The following is an 18585-nucleotide window of genomic DNA, read 5'->3' on the forward strand; positions in this document are numbered from 1 at the left end:
TCTACTCAAGAATGTAGAGAATTGAAGTTAAGGTTGATTGGAGGCAGAAAATCGGATGGACGAAGGTACAATATGGCCACTGCTTCAGAAGTAGCTGGTTTAATTATTGGTGACATTGACAGTACAAATAACTTCAGAGACATAATCGTTGAGACCAAGACTGGTATGCTGAAATGCATCAATGAGTTGCATCCTTCTTATCTCCCAATGCAATATCCTTTGCTTTTCCCACGTGGTGAAGATGGTTTCAGAAAGGACATTCCGTTCAGTGAATCAAAAAAGGGAAAAAGGGAAACTATAAGCATGCGTCAATTTTTTTGCTTTAGAATACAACAGAGAAATAATGAACCAGCAACCATTTTAAGTTCAAAGAAGTTATTTCAACAGTTTATAGTTGATGCTTATACAATGATTGAGGCAGAAAGATTATCATACATCAGACATAACCAAAAGAATCTTAGGGCAGAATTATACAAAGGATTAACTGAAGCAGTATTGAGAGGGGAGGCAAATCCATCATCGGCTGGTAAAAGGATTATCTTACCATCATCTTATACAGGTGGTGCAAGGTGTGTTTTGTTGAAACTCATATTGCAAACATTTTTTTAAGACATGTAAATAATATAAGTCACACGCACCTTGATAATTTTATTATAATAAATTTGTGACAACTTTTTGATAACTTGCCGGATTTGATTTGATGATCCTCGTCTTAGTTACCTGCAAAACAAAACCGGAGACAAGATATCCGGGAAAACTCTCCGACGATCAAGTCAGTTTTGTGTGGAATTTAGTAGATCGATAATCGTATTGAGGAAAAGAAATGTGAACTTACCCCTCTTTTGGCTTTCTTATCTCTTTTATAAGCCTTTCTAGGTAACCGCCGAGGGCGGTTACTCTTTCTGTGCCACGTCCTCTACGTGGCCACAAACGTGGTCTCGTTTGTTTGAGTGGGTGGTTTAGTGCCTTGTTAGGATTTCGGGGCGGTTAGCCTCCTCCTTTATTAGGAGCCCATTTAATCTTGAACCGTGGGCTTAAGTTTAGGTTGGGCCCGTGTTTATGATTCGGCCCGGTTGGCTTCGCGGATCATCACATGCCTCCCCCCTAGTTTGACAAGAGCCCTTTAGGGTCTTTTCATATGTTTTAGGCAACTCTTCATCTTTGTCTGGGTATTCAAAATTCGAAAGTGGTCTTTTCGTTTTCTGTCATTTCCTCTCCGGCATCAACTCTTTTGCGTTCGTTTTTCTCTGCATTCTTTCTCACATGTAAGTTTCCCTTTCTGTAACTTGTAACTCGTTCAACTATTTTCTTTCTGTTCGTTCCTCTTACCGATATGTCGAACCCTGAGCTTGATTTCACCCCCTTCGACGAAAATTACAATCGCGAGGTGTCTCATGAGGTTGATGAGATGATTGATGAAGTTTCAACTAGCTCTCCCAGGTCTGATTCTCATCCCGTCGAGTTTCTCCATCTGGCGAATACGACTGATGAGGGCCTAGGTTTCGACCCTAGGAAGTTGATTCCACCACCTATCCCAACTCTCCGCTTATTACCGAAGAAGGATAGGTCGGGAAGCTTAGTTTGCCGCGAGACGATTGACGACTTGCGGGAGCAGTATCCCTGGCTTCAAGGCCTGGAAACAAGCATTCCCGGGGAAAATAGAGGTCCCGGCGACTTCCCAAAGGGGTATTTTACCATTTTTGTCGCCCAAATTATCTGCGGTTTCACGTATCCGCTGGGGGATGAGATTGCTTCTATCCTTGGTGGTTATGGAATCGCACCTGGACAACTGCACCCTAATGGATGGGCCTACTTGTCCCTGGATAAATTTTTGGCAGATTGTCTAGAGGTCCCCTTCTCGCTCAAGATCTTCTCCAAGCTTCATCACTTCAAAAGTTCGGGGGAGTATTTTACCTTCATCCGACAGAGCGGTTACTACGGCTTTGACGAGAAGTCGAACAAAATCCGCGAGTGGGATAAGTCTTATTTCTTCATCAAGTTTAATGAAGAGAATCCAAATTTTCTTCGCCGCTGGGGTCGACCTAATGTAAAGAGTTTGAACTTTGGTTATCCGAGCAAGGAAGAATCCGCCATTATAAAATTCTTGAAGAACACTCCCCCTTTCATATGGACGTATGATCAGGCATTCCATATGTTAAGGAGCCGAGTGGCGATTGCCTATCGCGAGGGAGATCATGTTGTCTATATCCCTTATCGCGTTTTCGTACAAGGTATTGTTAGTTTATTTCCCTTTTGATGAATTCTTTTAACCCTTTGCAGGGGTGACCCTTTATCCCAACTCGCTGCAGATCGAGAGGCGAAAGCTTTGGCGAGGAGGAAGAGACGGCTGGCAGAAGCGACCTCTTCCGCAGGGGCGAATCCATCTGTGGGGGCGTCTCTTTCTGTCGAGGCAACTTGTACTGCCCTTGTTTTCGTGCCACCGGACCCCGTTTCTGAGGACCTTACATTAAATCGGAAACGGAAGAACAATGCGGATGTAGAGTCTTCCCGCCCTAAGAAGAAAAACACTTCAGTGATCTTGCCTGTTGGAGGTACGCCCGTATCCTCCCCATCAAAGGAAAAGTACTGCACTCCCATCCACGAGGTATTATAGTTTTGCCTTCTTTATTTTCCCGTTTCTCGGTTTCTTTACTTTTCGCCTCATCGTATTCTCCTGACCCTTTTCCTTACGCATTCGCAGCCGATCCCCGATATAAGCGGATGGTGGACTAGAACCTTTGGTAAGGCTGTGAGCTTTTCTTGTAAGGACATTGTTTCGTCTATAGGCAATGTCCTTGGACGACTCCCATCTGCCTCTCGCATCCGCGAAAAGGTGCCGCTTCCAACTGCCATGGAGGGAATTGAGAAGCGTGCCATAGAGGTATACTGTTTTTCACTCATGTTCTATCTTTCAAATATACGCTTCTTTTTCCTCTTTCATTCATGTATCGCCTAATGTGCAGATTATCAATTTCGCTGAGGGTGCCCTCTGTAGGGATGCTGAAAGTGCGAGAGAGCTGGAACACCTTGGTACCGAATTGGCGACTCAGAAGTCGCTTCTCGATGACGCTCAAAACCAAGTGAAGACTCTCGAGGGTGCCTGTCAAAAGGCCGTCGGCGAGAGGGAGGAAGCTCTTAAATTACTTCAGGCGAAATCCAATGAGCTTCAGAAAGTAATTGATGACCTGAATTCGTCCAAGGAAGCCTTGGAGATGCAAAAGAAGAAGACGGAGGAGACCATATCTGAAGATAGCTCCCGTATCTACTGGTATGGAGAGCGAATCCATGCAGCTTATGAACATGGGAATCCAGAGCTAGTACTCAACCGCCCCAAAGTTTCCATCCCTGAAAAGGATTTAGCTGAAAAATGGGACAAGTTGGAGGCGGAGGATGCTGACATGGATGAGGTACTTCTCCTTGACTGGCAGAGTCCCAATGACTCTCCAACCAGCCGCGAGATCCCAAATCAGAACGTAGAAGAAGGGGCACCACAAGATGTTTCTCACGTTGAACAAGAGGTACCTCGCTCTGATGCGGTTACTGATCTGATTGTTGGGGATTCGCTTGAAGCAGATCACCCCACTGGAGAAGATGAAGGAGCCGCTGAAGGCGAAGGGCACCCCACTGGAGAAGATGAAGGAGCCGCTGAAGGCGAAGGGGGCAATAGAGGCGAAGGAGAAGGAACTGTAGTATAATTTTATTTATATCTGAACTGTTGTATGTAACAAACTGCCAGTATATATATCAATCGAGCGACTTTGCTTTCTTCACCTGCCGCTTTTCATATATGTGCAATTGCTGTTTTATTCTTCGTTGCCTTAATGCCGGTTATTTTCGTATGCGACCCTTGCCTTTTGCCGACTTCATACTTGTAATTTTTCGTAGTTAGTTTTGTTTTTATTAGGGTGGCCAGACCCTTTTTGCAATTTTTGAGTACTCGTTTATTCGCTTAATTTTATGCCTTATAATTTTTCTTTCAAATAATCATAAGATTAACCATAAGGTTTTGCGAATGATGCGTAATCATGCATCCGCCTTTCTTTTGTAGGCAACACATTTATGTGTTTAAGATTAACCATAGGGTTTTGCGAATGATGCATAATGCATCCGCCTTTCTGTTGTAGACAACACATTTATGTGTTTAAATTTATCAGTTTCAAAAGGACCTGCATTCAATTGTAACATATTGAATGATTGTAACCGTTGTAATGTCTTTATTTTTCTTTTGAAGAAAAAAGACTTTTCATTACATGGATACATAAATTGTGTGGGATCCAAGCCTCATTAAAACCTTTTATCAGAAAACCCAGTGGGAAAAAACTCATAAAAGGAAAAAGAGTACTCGTCATTTCCCTGAACTACTTGGCCTGTTTATATAGGCGTAGGTTCTCTAGATTCCAGGTGCGCGTGAGCTTTTTGCCGCTCATTTCTTCTATTTCAAAAGTTGATGGTCCCAACTTCTTGGATACCCTGTAAGGTCCGATCCAGTTGACGCCTAATTTTCCTTTGCCTTCTCTGGACTGTATTTTATCTGCTTTTTTCAAGACCAAGTCGCTCTCATTGATTATCACCTTTCGCACCCTTCTGTCATGATACTTCTTGATTCTATTGCGATATACTGCCATTCGCATGTAAGCTTTTTCTCTTCGTTCTTCAACAGAATCCAATGCATCGCTAATGTTGATAGGATTTTGGGTGTCGCAGTAATAAATTACCCGATCTGTAGGCGAATGGATTTCAACAGGTAGGACTGCTTCGGCTCCATAAACCAGCAAGAAGGGTGTTTCGCCTGTTGCTACCTTTACAGAAGTTCTATATGCCCATAACATATGAGGTATCTCATCCGCCCAACCTGTTTTCTTATCACCTAGTCGCTTCTTGATTCCCTGAATTATGGCCCTGTTGGTAACCTCTGTCATACCATTCGATTGGGGATGATTTACGGAGGAAAAATGATTCTTGATCCCCATGCTTTCGCAATATGCTTTGAATTTGACACAGTTGAACTGGGTACCGTTGTCGGTTATAAGCGTTTATGGGATTCCAAACCGCATGATAATGTTCTCTCGTAAGAACTCGATCATTCGCTCAGGTGTTTGAGCGGTTACTGCCTCTGCTTCTACCCATTTGCTGAAGTGGTCAACTGCGACTACCAAGTACTTCCTCTTCCTTGTTGTTTCTGGGAATGGCCCCACTATATCAATCCCCCATGTTGCGAATGGCCACGCCGTCATTATAGTTACTTGTTCGGCTCCTGGGACATGCTTTTCATTAGCATGGATTTGACAGCTGTGACATTCCGCTACCATTTTCTGGGAATCTTCCACCACCTTCGGCCAATAATATCCCATCAACTTGACTTTTCTTACCAACGCCGTGGATGCTTCATGCGCACCACAAATTCCTTCATGGAGTTCTCTCAGCACGTAATCTCCTTCATTGCGGCTAATACATTTTAACCATGGACATGTATATGACTTCCTGTATAAAGTCCCATCCCGAATTGAGTATCTCGCCGACTGCCCGATTAGCTTTCTGGATAAACTTTTATCAACCGGCAAATCTCCATGTTCCAGATATTGGCGGATGGGCATCCGCTAATCTTCATCATCTTCTAGCCCTTCGATGACCATAATCTGTTCGGCTTCGAATGCTGGTGACGACCTTATTTCCAAATTACATGCTTTTTGATTCCATGGGTCTCTACTCGCCGCTGCTTTTGCCAACTCATCAGCCTTTGTGTTCTGGCCTCTTGGAACATGCACCATCTCCCAGACGATTCCTTTATGTGTTAACTCCTGCGTCAATCTACCGACAACCTGATGGTATTTGACCAGATCTTCCTGTTTCACCAGATAATTTTTTGTGATCTGATTTATCATGAGTTTAGAGTCGCTGTAGATTACCACTCTTTCTGGCATAAGTTCATTAAGCAACTTCAATCCGCATATCATTGCTTCATATTCCGCGGCATTGTTGGTAGTTTTGAATGTTAACTTTGCCGCATAGTACATGCGAATAACATCCGGACCCTTGATGACGACTCCCAGTCCAGCTCCATCTGTGGATAATGCCCCATCTGTGAACATACTCCATTCTTCTTTTTGTGCTTTTGGACATTCGTCTTCATCCCACGTGAACTCATTCACGAAATCGGCAAGTACTTGACTTTTTAGAGCTGGTCTTCCTTCGTAACGAATATCGAACTCTCCCAAGCGAATTGACCATTCCATCAATCGCCCGGATGCATCAGGTTTCTGCTGTACCTTTCGCATTGGAATTCCAGTTCTCACAATGATAGTATGCGCCTGGAAGTATGGCTTCAACCTAGCCGCCGTGGTTATCACCGCGAGGGCCATTTTATCTAACCTCGAATATCGAAGTTCTGCATCCTTTAAGACTTTACTCACGTAGTACACCGGATATTGTTGCCCTTCTTCTTCCCGCACCATTACAGTGCATATCGCCGTGCTGGTGACGGATACATAAAGAAATAAATCTTCTCCATCCTCTGGCTTGCTCATTAAGGGCGGATAACATAGTAATCGCTTTATCCCCTCGAATGCTTCTTGACAATCTGGTGTCCATTCAAAGGACTTAGATTTTTTGATGGCATTGTAGAAAGGTAGACATCTCCTAGCTGAGCATGATATGAATCGCCCTAATGCCACCAACCGCCCATTGAGTCTCTGTACTTCTCTGATGCTCCTTGGCGTCTTCATCTCCATCACTGCTTTAACCTTCTCAGGATTCGCCTCAACTCCTTTGCCACTAACAATGAAACCCAGGAACTTCCCTGCTCTCGCTCCAAATGTGCATTTCTCCGGGTTCAATTTGAGGCCATATTTGATCAGCACCTCCAGGATTTCTTTAATATCCTGCGGATGGTCTTGCATCTTCTTGCTTTTAATGAGCATGTCGTCTACATAGATCGAGAAGTTCTCGCCTGATTTGTCTGAAAAGATCTTGTTCATCATCCGTTGATATGTTGCTCCTGCATTTTTCAGTCCAAAGGGCATCACCTTGAAGCAATAAGTTGCCTGATGAGTTATGAATGACGTCTTGATCTCGTCCGCCTTCTCCATTGGTATCTGGTGGTAACTGGATTTCACATCGGTGAATGATAAAGCTTCAAATCCCGCAGTCCCATCTACCAATATGTCAATGTTAGGTAGCGGATACATATCCTTCGGACAAGCTTTATTCAGATCTTTGAAGTCTACGCACATTCTGTACGTTCCATTCGGCTTTTTGACTAGCACCACATTGGCTAGCCACTCCGGATAAGCGACCTCTCGAATTGCATCTGATTTTAGCAAATCCGCCACTGCTTTTTCAATCGCCTTCTACCGCTCTGGAGCATGTCCTCTCTTTTTCTGTCGCACTGGGGTTGCACTTTTGTCCACATTCAAACGATGTGTTGCTATTTCTGGACTTAGCCCTTTCAGCACTTCATCTGGAGCGGCGAATGACGACTCGCATTGGATCAACACCTCGGTAATGGCTTTCTTCGTTTCCTCTGGAAGTCCTGCCGCTATCCTTACTTTCTTGTCATTTGAAATGGCGAATAGTTCTGTTTCTCCTAACGCTTCAGCCGACAACTTCTCATCAACTTTATCTTCTTCATCTGGCTTTGTTTTAAGTGACAATGTATAAGCTTGTTGAGATATAAGTTGATTACCCTTAACAATGACTCGCCCTTGGTGTGTTGGCAAATGTAATGTCAAATGCTTCATTGAAATGAGCGACTCCGTTTCCGACAGGAACGGACGCCCCAGAATTATATTATAGGCCAATGGGAGATCAACAATTGCGAATTCTAGATCACCTCTCCATTTTAGATTCTTATCGCCCATTTCTGTCTCCAACACCACCTGTCCACTTGTTTGAGATGATTGACCTCCAAAACTAGTTACATCCATGAACGTATGTTCTACTCGCTCGTCGTTAATTCCCAACTGGTTGAATGCAGTTCGAGTAATAACATTGCAAGAACTGCCTGTATCAATAAGGACCCGCTTGACGTCCCATCCTTCAATGGCCACCGTAATCACCAACGCATCCGCATGCGGCTCCGTGATTCGCGCAAATGAATAATTGAGGGCATCCCCCCTACCCGTGTTGCTTTTTCGCTGTTCACGGCGAGCCCTTTTCGTTGGAGGCTCATAGATCCCGCCTGCTATTACGTTAATCACTCCTTTTTTCTGCTTCTTTTCTGGTCTTGCTTCTATCTCACGTGGGAGTGTTGCTTTTTCATCAATCGTTTCTTTTCTAACGAATTGACTCAGTTTTCCTCTCTCAATCAGCTTTTCAATCTCCCTCTTCAATTCGTAGCAATCATTCGTGTCATGGCCGTTCAATCTGTGGAACCTGCAGTATTTGTTAGGATATCGCCCCAAACTGGTTCGACCTTTCGCCTCAGGAAACTGCACATCCTTCTTCAGGGGGTTTTTTTCAATCCAAAGTAACACCTCATGGCGAGTCGTGTTCAATGGTGTTTGATATCCCCCCCCCCTGAAAGGAGCGATCGCCTTTCCGAACAAAATTACCCTTAGATTGGGTTTGATTTTGATGGCGCCGATTGTCCGAAGTGGATCTAGCCGCATCTCTCTCTCGCCGGGTTTGAGCTCTATGTTCCCTTTTAACATCATCCACCTCCATGAATTCCTTTGCTATCTTCATGAGTTCGGCCACTGTGCGTGGCTTGTTGCGGATGATTTCCTCCCGCATGCTCCAATCTGTGGTTCCATCCGCCATTATGTTGCGAATGCTCACGATATCTGGGTTCTGCAACCGCACCAGAATATCGTTGAATGCTACAACAAATTCCCTTAGGGAATTATAATTTCTCTGTTTGATCTCTTTCAGCTGCCTATCCGTCACATCTGCCGCTTTACAGCCCACGAATTTTGCACAGAAATCACGACTGTACTGAGTCCAGTTGTGAATGGATTCGGTGGGTAGAGATCGGAACCAATCGGATGCTGCTCCACCCAAAGTGATCGAGAACAATCGACAAATTATGCTTTCGCTTGCTCCTGCAACATCCATTAACTCTCTATAGTTCCTGACATGCGCCTCAGGGTCAGAATTTGGATCCCCATAGTATTTAGGTATCGCCGGTGCTTTTATTCTGTGATATGGAATAAATTCCCGCAACGATGGGGCAAAAGGCGAATCACTCTGCACCACCGCTCTCGCCCTAGGGGTGTACCCCATTCGCTCCATCATGCTTCGCAGTTGATCTTCCAATTCAGTATTGGGTTCCCGCCGAACTTCTTCCATCCGCTGCTGGTGAATTCTGGGTGATATCCACCTGCCATACTGTGTCGACACTTGTTCTCGCTGTGGGTCTAACCGCTGTCCAGTTATGGGATCAAAATTCCAAGTGTGCTCTCGCCCAGACACATTCGCTCCAGATGTCATCAACTCTGAATGTCTGTGAACAGAGGGCTCCGTTTGTTGTAGCGGAAAAATTCCTTGCATTCCTGACATCGGTTGGGATGTTTGCCAGGTCGGATGGACCGTCATGTTAGGATCTTGGTGCGAGTAGTTGCTTGGATGGCTATGTGGTGTCATGCGACTACTCTGACCCACTCGATTCGTCTCTCGAGATGACTGCGGAAGCGTAGATACGGCAGGAATAGTCGATGGTTGTGTCGAAGTGACAACGGGTTCTTATGGGGCAGCCGCTATAGCGGTATTGTGATCTGCGATTGCAGTTAATAAACTAATCATTCGATCTCCAGCCGCTTGGCTTATATTCGTAGCCAAGACCTGTCCTGCCATTTGCACAAACTCACTATTCGACATCTCCATCTCAGTTTGCACTTGGACCTCCAATAATGGACTCAACTGTCCTGAAGGATTCGTCGAGCTAGGTATCACAGGCTGTGTACTCGCAGGCTGCGAACTCACAGTCCGTGGACCTCTTGAGTTCATACTAGTTGATCTGGTTGTAACTCCGGTTGTTCGTGATGGCTCTGACATGTTCTTGGTGTACCTTTAACCAGATGTTGGTAAAAAAGGTCCACGTTCACCGCACCAATGATAACTTGCCGGATTTGATTTGATGATCCTCGTCGTAGTTACCTGCAAAACAAAACCGGAGACAGGATCTCCGGGAAAACTCTCCGACGATCAAGTCAGTTTTGTGTGGAATTTAGTAGATCGATAATCGTATTGAGGAAAAGAAATGTGAACTTACCCCTCTTTTGGCTTTCTTATCTCTTTTATAAGCCTTTCTAGGTAACCGCCGAGGGCGGTTACTCTTTCTGTGCCACGTCCTCTACGTGGCCACAAACGTGGTCTCGTTTGTTTAAGTGGGTGGTTTAGTGCCTTGTTAGGATTTCGGGACGGTTAGCCTCCTCCTTTATTAGGAGCCCATTTAATCTTGAACCGTGGGCTTAAGTTTAGGTTGGGCCCGTGTTTATGATTCGGCCCGGTTGGCTTCGCGGATCATCACTTTTGTTTTGTTTTATTAAGGTACATGATACAAAACTATCAAGATGCGATGGCGATATGTAGATGGACTGGATATCCTGATATTTTCATCACTTTCACATGTAATTCTAAGTGGCCAGAAATACAAAGATTTGTTGATAAAACATGTCTCAGACCTGAGGACAGACCTGATATAATATCCAGAGTTTTCAAAATGAAGCTAGATAGGTTTGTTCGTGATATAAAAACAGATAAAATATTTGGGAGGGTGAAAGCACGTATGTATCCTCAACTTTTTTTCATCAAAATATTTTCTAAGTGGATATTTTATATATACTATATTAATTTAATTTATTATTGCAGTTATGTATACAATAGAGTTCCAGAAACGTGGTCTCCCTCATGCACATATATTGTTGTTTTTGCACTCAAAAGACAAACATCCATCTGGAAAAGATATTGATAAGATAATTTCAGCTGAGATTCCGGATGAAGAGGAGAATCCTAACTTATATGAGACTGTGAAAAACTTCATGATACATGGTCCTTGTGGTGCTTCAAATAAAAATTCACCATGTATGAATGAAGGGAAATGTTCAAAACGATTCCCCAAAAATTTTATCGAGGAGACAACTGTTGATGAAGAAGGATATCCTTTGTATAGAAGAAGAGATAACGGAAGAATTGTTGAGAAAAATAAAATTCTTCTTGACAACAGATTTGTTGTTCCTTATAACACTCAATTGTTGTTGTTGAAATATAACGCACATATAAATGTTGAGTGGTGCAATCAACACAGGGCCATCAAATATTTGTTCAAGTACATAAATAAAGGAAATAATCGTATAACTACATCATTTTATCAGTTGAATGGATATGGTGATAATGGAGAACTTGATGAAGTGAAAATGTATTACGATTGCAGATACATTTCTCCGTGTGAGGCGGCTTGGAGAATATTTGGGTTTAATATTAATCATCGTGAGCTTGCAGTGGAAAGACTTAGCTTTCATCTTCCAGATGAGCAAAGTATTATATTTCATGATGATGACCCTATTGATGATGTTGTAAAAAAAGGTGGCGAAGACAGTACTATGTTTCAACAATGGATGAAGGCAAATGAGCAATATCCTGAGGCTAGAGAATTAACTTATGTAGAATTTCCAAATAAGATTGTGTGGAAAGAAGTTGAACAGAATATTGAATCATCTAGAGCTAAAAAGAAGATAAAAAAAATGGTGCCCAAGGCAGCGAGGTATGAGTGTTGGAAGAATATTTTATGTTCATCCAGGAGTTGGTGAATTATACTATCTGAGGATTTTGTTGAATATTGTGAAAGGTCCAACAAAATACGATGACATCAAAACTGTAAATGGTGTATTACATCCAACTTTCAAGGATGCATGTTTCGCATTGGGACTACTAGATGATGACAAGGAGTACGTCGATGCAATAATAGAAGCATCTTTTTGGGGAACAGGTCATTATCTACGATCATTATTTACTACATTATTGTTTTCAAACTGTATTTCAAGGCTTGAGAACGTTTGGAATCACACATGACATCTTTTATCTGAAGATATTCTTCATCGCCAACGTAAAATGATCAATGATCAAGGTAATAAATTATTAATTTCAAATATATTTATCCAATATTGTTAATTTCAACTTTTAATGCTCAAAATTTAATATGTTTTTGTGCAACTTAATATTCAATCGATTTTTATATTATCTTATTCTACCATATTATCTTATTTTTTCTTGGAACAAATTAATAATCTTATTTTTTTCCTTTGTATTTACAGATCTACAAATGACAGATGAGCAGTTGATGAACTATGCACTTGCTGAAATTGAGAAACTTCTCAAGAGAAGTGGGAGAAGCTTAAGAGAATTTCCTACTTTACCATTTCCAGATTTATCATTAGTTGAGGAGGGAAGAAATAGGCTTCTTCATGATGAACTTAGTTACAATAGAGTTTTATTGGCAGAAGAAAGTCAAAAGTTGATTCCGTTGTTAAATGATGATCAAAGAATGGTGTTCGAAACTATCATGGATGCAGTGAAAAAAAATGATGGAGGGGTCTTTTTTGTTTATGGATATGGAGGTACTGGAAAGACGTTCATATGGAGAACATTATCATCTATTCTAAGATCCAAAGGTGATATTGTTCTCACGGTAGCTTCAAGTGGAATAGCTTCTCTTCTTATGCCTGGTGGCAGAACTGCTCATTCCAGGTTTGGTATTCCATTAGTAATAAATGAAGAGTCCACTTGCAATATTAAGCAAGGAAGTCCATTAGCTGAGTTAATTGTTAAAGCTCAGCTTATTATATGGGATGAAGCACCAATGGTTCATAAACACTGTTTCGAAGCATTAGATAGAACTCTAAGAGATATTTTGAGATTCGAGAGGCCTAATAGCTTGAATTTGCCATTTGGTGGAAAAGTCATCGTTTTTGGTGGAGATTTCCGACAAATATTACCCGTTATCCCAAAAGGCAGTAGACAAAATATAGTTTCAGCTTCTCTCAATTCTTCTTACTTATGGAGTTACTGTAAAGTGCTTAAGTTAAACAAGAATATGAGGCTTCAGACTGGTGATTCCGACATTGATTATAATGAATTAAGGTCATTTTCTGAATGGATGTTAAGCATTGGAAATGGAACAATTGGTGGAGAAAATGATGGTGAAGTTACATTTGATGTACCTAATGATATCCTAATCGAAGTTACTGAAAATCCTATTGGAGCAATTGTTGATAGCACATATCCCAATTTGTTGCAAAAATGTCAAGATGCGGGATATTTACAAGAGCGTGCAATTCTTGCGCCTACATTGGATATTGTGAATAAAGTAAATGATCATATTTTGGCTACATGGCCAGGTGAAGAAGTAGCTTATCTAAGTTCTGATACTATATGCAAAGTTGAAAATCAGTTTGATAGTCATGAGGATGTTTATACTCCAGAATTTTTAAATACTATTAAATCTTCTGGTTTGCCAAATCATCAATTGATATTGAAGATTGGTGTACCTGTGATGTTACTTCGTAATATAGATCAAACTTCTGGATTGTGTAATGGTACTCGATTGGTAGTCACTCAATTGGGAAAACATGTCATTGAAGCAAAAGTAATTACTGTTTGCAATATAGGCCACAAGGTTTTCATTCCTCGACTTGCTCTGACTCCTTCGGATATCAGATTGTCATTTAAATTCTAAAGAAGACAATATCCTTTAGCAGTTTGTTTTGCAATGACAATAAATAAAAGTCAAGGGCAATCACTTTCACATGTTGGTTTATATCTACCCCGTTCAGTTTTTAGTCATGGTCAGATGTATGTTGCAGTATCTAGAGTCAAAAAGTAAAAGTTGATTGAAGATTCTTATTTGCGACGATAAAGATAGGACATGTAATCATACTCAAAATGTTGTATTCAAAGAGATTTTTAATAATTTATAGTGAATTATTATAATAAAATTAGTTGTAAACTACATATTCATACATATTTTTATATTATTTACTTATATTTAATATATTTAAAAATATGTTATGTACCGTGCATCGCACGGGTGCAAGACTAGTATATATATATAGGAGAGATCATGTGTGACACATTGCTTATGGTGCGACAAGCTTTATTGTGTGACAAAAACCAATTTTGTAATTAACCAAAAGGAGGTGGCAAATTTGTAAATAAAAAGAAAGAGAAAATTGTTTTATTTTTTTTCTTTAAAATGCATTTTTCCAACTTTTCCAACCTCGTTTTTCAAAAAATTTTATACCGTTGGACTCGTCTTAATTAAACGGTCATTTTAAGATCCATGAAGCTCAAGTAAAAAAAATTCCGGTGAACGGAATCCGGGTGTGCGTTTTCCGGCAAGCACAAAAGTGTCCATAAAATTCTCAAAAAATTCCATAAAATGTAAACCATTATTCTAAGAAACTTTAATTATTGGGTTGAAGCGAGATTTCTTACGGTTTAGTCCCAATAAAACTTTTTCCTTAATTTTATCCATTTTACATGCTTCAACAATTTGTTGGGTAAAAACTGTAAGGAATCTCGCTTTGAGCCAAGAATTAAAGTTTCTTAAAATAATGGTTTACATGTTTTGAAATTTTTTGATAATTTTCTGGATACTTTTTTTGTCCTACTTACGTTGTTCCAAATCAATATACCATTTGTTCCAACATAATACTTATATTGTTCCAATAGAAAATTGTTTTATTTCTTTTCTTTAAAATACATTTTTCTGACATTTCTAACCTCGTTTTTCGAAAATTTTTATACTATTAGACTCGTCTAAATTAGACAGTCATTTTAAGATCCCTGAAGTTCAAGTAAAAAAAGTTCTGGTGAACGGAATCCGAGTTGACGTTTTCTAGCAAGAAAAAAAGTGCCCAGAAATTTCTAAAAAAATTCCAAAAAATGTAAAACATTATTCTAAGAAACTTTAATTCTTGGGTCAAAGTGGGATTTCTTACGGTTTAGTCCCAATAAAACTTGTTCCTTAATTTTATCAATTTTACATGCTTCAACAATTTATTGGGTCAAAATTGTAAGGAATTTCGCTTTGAGCCAAGAATTAAAGTTTCTTAAAATGATGTTTTACATGTTTTCGAAAGTTTTGATAATTTTCTGGCCATGTTTTTTGTCCTACTTACATTGTTCCAAATCAGTGTATCATTTGTTCCAAATCAGTGTACCATTTGTTCCAACATAATACTTGTATTTTTCCAACAGAAAATGTTTTATTTCTTTTCTTTAAAATACATTTTCCTGATATTTCTAACCTTGTTTTTAGAAAAATTTTATACTCTTAGACTCGTCTAAATTAGACGGTCATTTTAAGATCCCTGAAGCTCAAGTAAAAAAAATTCCAGTGAACGGAATCCGGGTGAGCGTTTTCTGGCGAGAAACAAAGTACCCAGAAAATTCTCAAAAAATTCCAGAAAATGTAAAACATTATTCTAAGAAACTTTAATTCTTGGGTTGAAGCGGGATTTCTTACGGTATAGTCCCAATAAATTGTTGAAGCATGCAAAATGGATAAAATTAAGGAAAACGTTTTATTGGGACTAAACCGTAAGAAATCCTATTTCGACCCAAGAATTAAAGTTTCTTAGAATAATGTTTTACATTTTCTGAAATTTTTTGAGAATTTTCTGGGCACTTTTTTTCTCACCGAAAAACGCCCACCCGGATTCCGTTCACCGAAATTTTTTTTACTTGAGCTTCAGGGATCTTAAAATGACCGTCTAATTTAGACGAGTCTAATAGTATAAAAATTTTCGAAAAACAATATTAGAGATGTCGGGAAAATGTATTTTAAAGAAAAGAAATAAAACAATTTTCTCTATCATCTCTTTCATTTTATTTACCAATTTGCCATCTTGCCCTTTTTAATTATCATCAAAACTACGTAGTTTTGTTATGTCACACAATAAGCTCATTGTCACAACTTAAACCATTGTCACGCTGTATCTCACCCCTATATATATATACTGAGTTGTGTGACTTGAGTACTAAGTTCAGGAATAGACTTCAGTGCTATCTCCTGACTCAACATTAGAAGCAGCCTTAGTTACCAATTAACTAAAGCTGTCTCGGATCTTACTCAGCACCACTGTGCTAAACGACTAAGTGAAAAAACTTAGATCGAAAAAAAAGCCAGCTTAAAGAGAAAAATTTTAAATAGTTCCTTAACCCCCCTGGAACTAATTCTCACATTACACGGGACCAACAAGTGGTATCAAAGCAAGTAGCTTAACGCACAAGATAAAACTATCTTGAGCTGATCCCTGTTATGGTTGCAAACAGCACTCGTTTCCTTCCTGGAAATGAAACAACTCAGATACTACCTGAGGGTTTATATATCACTATGCCTCCACTATTCTTCGAGTCAAACTATACCTTTTAGAAGAACATGATGAAGAATTTCATTCAGGCAACAAACATGAGTGCATGGCTAGCAATAGTTCAAGGCCCGTTTGTTCATTATAAAACTATTGACAACATAAGAGTTGTCAAGGAATAGGCAAAGTGGACTGAGGATGACCTCAAAAAATTGCAAAACCACGCCTCGGCTATAAATATGCTTCATTATGCTATAGATGCTGTAGAGTACAATAAGATTTCAGGTTGTGAGTCAGCACAAGAAATCTGGAAGAAGCTTGAGGTCACCTACGAGGGAACCGACAAGGTCAAAGAATCAAAGGTGAACCAATAAATGAGGCTGTATGAGCTGTTCGAGATGAACGAGGTGAAGGCATCTCTAAGATGAACTCAAGATTCACCAACATAATCAACGAGCTCAAGAGACTTGGCAAGAACTTCTCTAAAGAGGAGCAAGTCAATAAAATACTAAGGAGTCTCCCCAAGAGCTGGCAAGTAAAGAAAACTACCGTTGAGGAAGCTCAAGCCCAGACCACCTACAAGTATGATGAGCTCATTGGATCTCCACTGACTCATGAGATCTCAATGGAGAACTTCAAGGTCAAGGAAAAGTCTGAGGACAAGAAGTAGAAGTCTCTTGTCATGAAAGCAGACTCCGTTGACGACAGCTCGTCAGATGATGAAGAAATGACCATGTTCACCAGAAAAATGAAAAGGCTGTTCCGGAAGAATGACAAATATGGCAAGAAGCCGTTCCGGAAGTATGATAAGTACAAATCTGAGCACAACGAGAACAAAGGCAGAAAAGAGAGCTCAAAGCCGATCACCTGTTTTGAGGGTCATCAGCCTGGCCATATCAAGTCAAACTGCCCTACTCTCAAAAAGGATAAAAGGAACGGCAAGAAGGCAATGGTGGCCACCTGGAGTGATAATGACGAGTCATCATCCTCTGAAGCCGGTGCCACTGAGTCATCAAACATCTGCTTCATGGCTGATGAGCTTGCTGAGCCTTGTGTTTCTGAGAAGGGTGAACCCTCCTACGCATCAGACAATGATGAACAAGCCACTGAGGTAATATCTCTTCATGTGCTTAGGAGTGAAATGATAAATGCACTAAGTGATCTTTACTCACTGGTCAAAAGGTGTAACAAACAGGTAAAGGCACTCAGTAAGCGGTGTGATGAGATCAAAGAGGTCAAACTCAGTGACTTTTGACATCTCATCCATGAAAATACCAGGCAAGATGAGAATCTCAAAATCATGCATAGGTTTGTCACTGAGATCCAATCAGATTCTAAGAAACTAAAAAGGACATCACATCTATTTAGAACCAACTCAGGGTTCCGAATAAGAGAAATTCCCATCAGAATGCTCAGTACCAGGGTACTAGTTAGCGAAGATGGAATCCCCAGCAAAATGTCCAGTGTGACTTTTTTGGGAAGAAAGACCACACTACAAAAGTGTGTTGCCACTGAGTGAAGTACAATGTATTACATGCTGAGCCTAACAAAAGAGGACCTAAAAAGATTTGGGTACCTAACACTATGTCATTTTCCCTTTCACATGACACAATGTAGATGACAGACATTTGTTTTCATGTCGTCTGAATATTTTTCGTAATAGTATTTTAACTCTATGTCATCTGATGACGTAATAAAAATGCGCTCGATTCTCAGACGACGTTACGATTACCAGCTTCTGTCATCCCAAAAGAACGCAATTTTGATGGAAAAGTCACTTAACCATAAGACGACACTGCGAATAAATGACTGTCATTGTTGCGAGTAAAAAAAATCTAAAATTTTCTAACTTTCGCGGGCGGCGGAGCAAAAAGTATCCAAAAATTTAACGCGCGCCCAAAACTCAAAATATACCATTTCACCCCTCTTCTCTTTTCTCTCTCTTTATATTGTTCTCTCCTCTTTCATTGTTCTCTTTTTCTCTTAGAAAACCTAAAAATATCGATGTAATCTTCTCTGTAAACTTGCTCGTAGCTTGCTTCTTCAATTCTTCACGAGTTCATCTTGTGACACTCTCTTAGCCCTTGTTTGGGAGGAGGTTAATGGGAGTAAATGGGAGTAATGGAAGGTTAAGTATTGAGTTAACCTTGTTTGGGAGTTATTTTTGAGAGTAAATGGAGGTTAATAGGGTTAAATGTTTACTTCCTCTAACCTCCAAACTCTAACCTCCAAATTGGGGGTTAATGGGAGTGACGTAAACTTTTTTAAAATTTCTTGTCTC

At 40.4% G+C, this 18585-nt stretch overlaps 1 pseudogene; it reads left to right on the forward strand.

Annotated features, from left to right (window-relative positions):
* Positions 1–303: 303 nt before the first annotated feature.
* LOC136232171 (uncharacterized) lies at positions 304–13910 on the forward strand (annotated as a pseudogene).
* The last annotated feature ends 4675 nt before the right edge of the window (positions 13911–18585 follow it).

The sequence above is a fragment of the Euphorbia lathyris genome, chromosome 6 (genome assembly GCF_963576675.1).
Source record: "Euphorbia lathyris chromosome 6, ddEupLath1.1, whole genome shotgun sequence".
Taxonomy (NCBI): Eukaryota; Viridiplantae; Streptophyta; class Magnoliopsida; order Malpighiales; family Euphorbiaceae; genus Euphorbia; species Euphorbia lathyris.